Source organism: Abramis brama (assembly GCF_963993115.1).
Source record: "Abramis brama genome assembly, chromosome: 19".
In the NCBI taxonomy this organism is placed as follows: Eukaryota; Metazoa; Chordata; class Actinopteri; order Cypriniformes; family Leuciscidae; genus Abramis; species Abramis brama.
This window is the reverse complement of record NC_139981.1, coordinates 22,195,715-22,203,167: the sequence shown is the minus strand read 5'-3', so window position 1 is coordinate 22,203,167 and position 7,453 is coordinate 22,195,715.

The window sequence follows — 7,453 nt, the reverse complement described above, 5'->3', positions numbered from 1 at the left end:
TAGAAAATATGTCCAATAAAATATATTATATGATATATTATGCTATTTTGTTTGCAAAACAAAACTTCAAAACAGGCTCTTAATCCCAATGAGAAATAAAGTAATTTTATATAAAAAATAAATAAATGAAAAATGCTGGTCTTTCGTCCTTGGTGGGTCTGTTAGCTGATTTTAAAGTGGTTTTGGGCACATTTCAGCAGACCAGGCTGGAAGACATTAAACCAGTTAAGACTAGCAAACCAACTCGATTGTGGCTGGTTTAAGTTCTTTTTTTTTCCAGATGAGATATCTAAATATCAAGTTCAACTGGACCAGACTGAAGACATTAGGTGTTATAAACAATCTAATACACACACATATAGTCTATTAATCTATAATATAACTCACTAATATTTAAAGGCTCTTCAAAGGTAATATTATGTGTGTTCCTTGTTTGTGTAGTAAAGGTGGCGTTTTAATCTGTGGACGTTTAGGCTATGTCAATTATAGTGTTTGTGATTCATGTGTTCAAATAAACCTCCCTCAAACAGACATCATCCACTCATGTATCTCAGATGTATCACAGTTACATTTTAATAGCATAAATCTACTGTTATGTCATATTGGAAAGTAGATTAGTACTGTATGTGGACAAACATCATTCAAAGCAAATATAGTCTTGGGGATGAATTTTCACAGTAGTTCCTCTGGTATTCAAATGACTTAAGAGCTGGTTTATCTGGTTTTAATTTACCATTGTGCAGATATTCATTGTCACATCCCTATCCTTCTAGCAGTATAAAGATCAAATTCACATGATTAAAGATACTAGGATAATCTAAATTAGCAGTTGGTTGAAAATACCATAATTAGGAGTAAGAAATTATTTTATTTGTCTGTTGTGTCCTTACAAACTTTTCATTTACATGTAGATTTGGACATTTAGCAGATTTCACTAACTATCCTACATAAAAGAAGCAAGCCAATGAAGAATAATAACTGTCCAAAAAAAGAAAAGGCATAAGTTCTTGAAGGAGCCTGTGGGTATACGCCATACGTGTTGCCATGTGACTCTCTCTCTCTCTCTCTCTCTCTCTCTCTCTCTCTCTCTCTCTCTGGTTAATGCAATATGAACTATAAGCACATCTAAGACGGTTTACTATGTAATTCTGGAACAGCACAAATAATTGTGTTCATACTTTATAATTTTATTGTTTGTAATGACTCTTGATGAATTCTTTAATTTGACTGGAAGAATAAAGCACTAAACTTGCATTCAGTTATGCATTAAAAAAATGTCCTTTGGATGCAAGTTCAAAATTAATATTTAATTTTTTTGTAGTCATAAATTATTGAACAGATCTCCTCTTCAGTTATCAATTATGTATATATACAGTATACATACATACATACATACAGACATACACACACATGTCAGTATATATTTTCATATTTACTTTAAGTATTGCCAGTGCATCAGTGGAGTGTTTCTTACCAGATGAAGATACAACTCTAGATTAGATAAGAAGATATATATAACACAACCAGTCTTATTTGTTCCTCTGCAGGAGAATTGTAAGACTGGACCAACACAGGAAATTTTCCATCCTCATCTGAGACATCTGTGACTTTGTATTCACAGTGGATGTTACCAAGGGAACTGCTGTGTTTTAAAGCAAGTGATTGAGAAGTGTTTTCCAGACACTTGTCTCCAAGTGTTATTTTCTGACTTGCAAGTGGCACAAAAAAAGATTAAATTATTGATGAATGAGGTTCTACAAAAAATGTGCATTTGAAAAATATAAAATTTGTCATTGCATCTGTAGATTTTGGCATAATATGCCGAAATGAGCCTTAATGAAACAACAACTCTGGGAATATAAAACTAATCTGATGAGTCCCAGTCATTAGATTAATCAATGTATTATAAAAGTCCAAGAAGTGACACTTTACCTGTTTTTTGGTCATTAAAGGAACTAAAGGAGCAGCTCCCTCCTCCAGGACTAATGAGCAGCAGCATCATGTTTTTGGGTTGTCAGCTGTTCCTCACCTCACTGGTCAGCTGCAGATCATGTTCAGTTGGTTTGGTGAGATCAGGGTGGGCTTCTCAGATCAGAGGCCTCCTGCATGAGACGAACATCTGTGGGAATCAGGAAAAATGATCTGGAGGTAATGCAGATATTCTTTGTTTTTTTTCCCCTTTATTATCTCATTTTCTTTATTGGGTATTTCAACATTTTTTTTCATGTAATGTTTCATTTTATGCATACTATATACACACATTATACATACAATCTCAATTAACAAACAACTCAACTTTTATTTCTAGGGAAGTTTGTCTCTACTTGTTGTGTAATGTGATCAAACAATGCATCTCCACTGGTCTTCATGCACACGGTAAGTGCCTTTAATGATTTAGTAATATCAGTGATTTCTTGTTTTTGGATCAAATAAGAATTCAGACTTGAAAACAATAAAATGCTGGAACTCAAAGGGGAGCGCAGCTTTTCAAACACGGTGTGATTGTGTTGTTCACACAGTCAACACAGATTTCCCACAAGCAATGTGTGTTCATCAAACACAGGGAGGAGGAGTCAAGAAATAAAAGGAAAGAATGGGTGAAGCAATAAAAGATGCGGGAAAAGGGTTTTACTTGATATTTAACAATGATGTCATTTTCTTCAAAGTCATGCCATTTTCCAGCATGAGCCACCTTCAGACAGACCAAAGTGTGTGTCCTCAGACTAAAGATGGGAATGGCTTATTTCCAGGTAAACATCTCAAAAACAGCACATACATTTGGAATAAATGTGCTATTCTTTAACTTCAGTCTCTTTGATATCCCATAGGATTTTACATAATGACTCAGTTCAACATTGCTGAAATGGCCAGGAGAGGGATGGTGAGGAAGGTGCCTGGAACGACATCTCAACATGTAGCATATAAGATTGGCCCCGAGTTCAACTTCAGGATTAACACCAGGTACACACCTCTGACAGTGAGAAAACTACAGGCTATTCTACCTGAATGAAGACCAAAGATGCTTTAGTGCTCTAAATAAACTATATTGGGATCTTCAGCATATTCAATATGGCGAGAGCTATATTTGAACATGTCTGTTTTATAAGAAAGGGCAAGTAAATATTGCAAAAGGTTGGATTAATTTATGAACTTAGAACAACTTCCGGTTGTGTTATATTTTTTTTTGTTGTAGACTCCGTCTAAGTTGTACAATATTGCCGGTTACTATTTTAGCTCCACCGATGAAAAAAGTCAATCAAAATAATCAACCTAATCAACACAATGGCCTTCCTCAATTAATCAGTGTTGTTGAACGAATCAATTGAGCAAATTACTCAAGACAGGTTTTATACTGTATATGTGAATGAATGAGTTACCATACTAATCTTACTATTTCTGCCATGGTACAAGTCACATTTACACTTATTTATATAGCGCTTTATACAAAAATTCTTGAGCCTATTCTTGAGCTAAACGTTGTTAAAGCACAAACGACACCTATTTACAATCACAGTAACCTAGACAACAAGCTACAACCCAATTATCATCAAAACAAGCTTTTATAATATAGGCTAAATATGGATCTCTATGAGCAGGTGGCTGAGAGACAAGTTCAAAGGGACCGTCTGCAAAGTGCAATATAACCCCAAAACGACTACAGCATCAACTCATAGTCAAAAATAGTCATTGACTTCAATGTTACAAACTGTAGTGCCACCCAATTCAGTTTACACATCAATGGTGACCCACTGGTCATACTACACTGCTTTTGCACATTTTATATTATGAAAAATATTCAATAACTTCACTGTAACACACCAAATTTAGTTCACACATCACCGCTCTAATGTTGGTTATAGGCCTACAACACTTAGTTTGGGAAGTAATTGCACATAAAATATAAGTAGGCCTATTCTTTACACAAATTATATTGGTACTGTATGCAGCTTTTGCATTATATTTGCTTACTGAATTTGATGGCATCACTGTATAACAGTGTGAAGTTATTTATAATATATTTTCTAAAAAGGGTGAAGTTATTGATTTTATTTCATAATAAATAATTATAAAAATTATGCATTTTTTTAAAATCAAACTATGTAGTATAACCAGCAGGAGAGCAGTGATGTGTGAACTGAATTTGGTGACAGTACAGTGTGATCACAGTGAAGCTATTGAATATGTTCAATAATATAAAATGTGCAGAAGGTTTTGGGGATTTGCACTTTACAGACGGCCCCTTATTTGGACTTGTCTCTCATTCGTCTGGTTAGAGACAAATTAATATTATAAAGCTCGTTTTGATGATAATTGGGTTGTAGCTCGTTGTCTAGGTTACTGTGATTGTAAATAGGTGTCAATGTCACAACAGGCGTTTGTGCTTTAAGAACGTTTAGCTCAAGAATAGGGACGTTCGAATAGCCTATGTGAATATTGCCCGCTTCACTGAACTCCTTGAGTTAAGCACTGACCGCATCTTTATAGTTGAGTCCAAGTTCAAACACTATGAAACGCTCCATTAACGTACGGAGCTCTGAAACACTGCCAGCGGGACATTAAACAGGAAGTGTCTGTCCGAGCTCAAAACAGGTTTTGCGTGGGAACGCAAATATCTTTGCGAGGGAACGCAAAAGTTTTGCGAGGGAACGCAAAGTTTCTCGGGGGAACGCAAAAGTTTTGCGAGGGAACGCAAAAGATTTGAAAAAAAAAATTCTCCCAACCTACATTTTTTTCCACCACCACGTCCCTTTAGGGGCTCCGTAGATGTCATCATCCAACTGGGTAGTTGACAAATGGCCAAGAAAAAGTACTTTTTAGCGCAATTTTCCACCGGACAAAATTGCGCTTGTTAACTCATGATTTCTGTTCTGTGCGTCTGTGCGCACCAATCTTGCACTTCTATCTACTCCTCAACCAGACCACCTAGAGACTTCGGGTTTTCGGCATTATGTTAAGGAAGGTCTAATCTCGGGAACGCACAAAAAAAATCCAGGAAAAGATTTACTATCTCTTAGTGTTGTGATCCCATGAGGTGAGAAAATTGCGCTAAAACACTCACCGAGTTTTTATTACTTGTTTTGGAAAACATAACTTTTTAAGAAAAAATACATATATTTATGGAGTATGAAAACTGCAGTTTCAGAAAATAGTAGTGGTCACTCATTTTGTCAATGACTTCACATATTTTTTTCACGTTTTCACGCAACAGTACTGTAAATGTGTCCTATGGTGTGACATTTAAAAAGTACTAAGAAATTATATTAAATAACATAAAAAAATACTTGAGACAGAATTGTTCACATTATTAAAACATTATTTTCTTAAAGTGATATTTATTTTACATGAAAGTACTAATTAGAATCATTTTCACCATGGATAGATGAACCTGATAAACTTTTTCCTACGAATGTCAATAAAACTTTTTCGCCAACCTTACAAAACTGTTTAAAATTGTACCTATTTAAGAGGAGATATTATTGTAACTCCCCAAATGCCAAACTTGACTCTTTTTTTAAAGATATTTTAAAATAAGTATATTTTTCTGTTGTTTTATGTTTGTCACACCATAGGACAAAACGTCACACTAAAGGACAAAGATAGTCATTGCATAAAAAGAGTCAGAATATATAGTGTTTATTGTAACAATAATAAAGGAGGACATTTGTTTTTTTGTTGAAACTTTATATATTCGTTTTAAAAGCTTCTTAAGGAGGTCTTGTCCTATGGTGTGACATATGTGTCCTATGGTGTAACAGGCCAAAGTGTCACACCAAAGGACATTTCCTGGGACATTTTCTGTCACATCAAAGGACATTTGAGCTTTTGTGGCAGTTAATAACCATGCTAATACTAGCTGAACAGTTATTAGCAATTGACATGATACATTTGCATAATATTACATAGTCCTGCTGTTAAAAATACAAATTGTAATTAAAAAATTTAATTTAGGAGTGTCACACTAAAGGACAAAAAAACTTAACAATTTCAGTGGTCTGAAAACATAGTTAAATATTTGAACAATTCTGAGAGAAATACTTGCCATGTGCACTGCTCATGTGCTTCATGGGGTCTTCAGTCACATGACCTTGAATGGGGTCTTTCAACTAAATTTAGTTGTCCATGATATTGCCCAACTTAATATCGGGTTATTGCATAACACCAAAGGACATTTTTTTCTGTGACAAACTTTATTAAATTCCTACACTTTTAGAAATGTATGTATGGGAAAAGTGATGGCCACTTAGTGAAATAGACACTTGCACAATTATGCCAGGAGTGTTCATTAAGATGTTTAAACATTATTTTCTTTATTTATAAAAGTTAATATTTATGAAATAATGTTGTCTACCGTCACACCATAGGACGATTTTGAGATTTGGCTCAAAGTTGTAAAAAAATAAAAAATAACTCAGGTATTTAAACAACAAATTCATGTAAAACAAGAAAATGTTTAACCATTTATAGTATTCTAAATGATGAAAATGTGAAATAAATGATTTTTTATCTTCTGTGACGGTGAAAAAGCCACGTCACGTCAACTATCCAACTGCAGTTCAGTTCTCATCCAAATCAATAATATTGCGAGTACACACTTCAGATGCGTTCAGGCCATGTTGAAATTACCGTAGCCTAATTATTAGACATCAGCTAAGCGTCCATGTACTGGTGGTAGGCCTAGAGCTTGTAAGATGGGAGTTTTCTGAAAGCTCCTATACCACATGACCGCTGCCTATTCATTCATTTAGGCTTTGATAGTGGTCTAACCAAGGAAACTCTTGAGAATGACTTGAACTGTTGACATATGGCGACATCTTCTGGTTACGGGTGGAACTTCCTCTGTCCATGGTGCTGAATTAAAATTACATTATTAACATAAACCTAAACCATAACATAAATGTTTCATTAACATATTTATTTTTGATAAAAATTTAATAAAAAAAAATCTCTTTTGAAGATTTGGATATATATTTTTCATATAGTACTTTAGTACTTTAGAGTAAGATACACATGAATACAATACTCATTCAGTATCATGGTATGTTTCAAAATGACTGTACCTACTGTTTTGTAGATAGTAACCATGCTAATAAGTTATGTAAATATTGTAAAATATGTAACTTACTTTACTGACTACATTAGTATATAATTTCTGTTCGTAATCAGGTCTAAATGAGTTTTGCTTTGCCACCCTTGAATCAGATCTGCATTTCCCATGGGGCTGCCTGAGGAATTTGCATTTTCTGCAACATATCGGATGAGCGGCGATACACTGAATAAGAGCTGGAATATGTGGCAAATGCAAGATCTGAATGGAAAGGAACAGCTCGCCGTCAGACTCAACGGGGAGGCCCTGTCTGTGGAGTTCTCATACAGGACCCAGGAGAACAGAGGGATGATAGCTTTATTCCCTTACCAAACACTCCTCTTCAATTCTCAGTGGCATAACATTTTA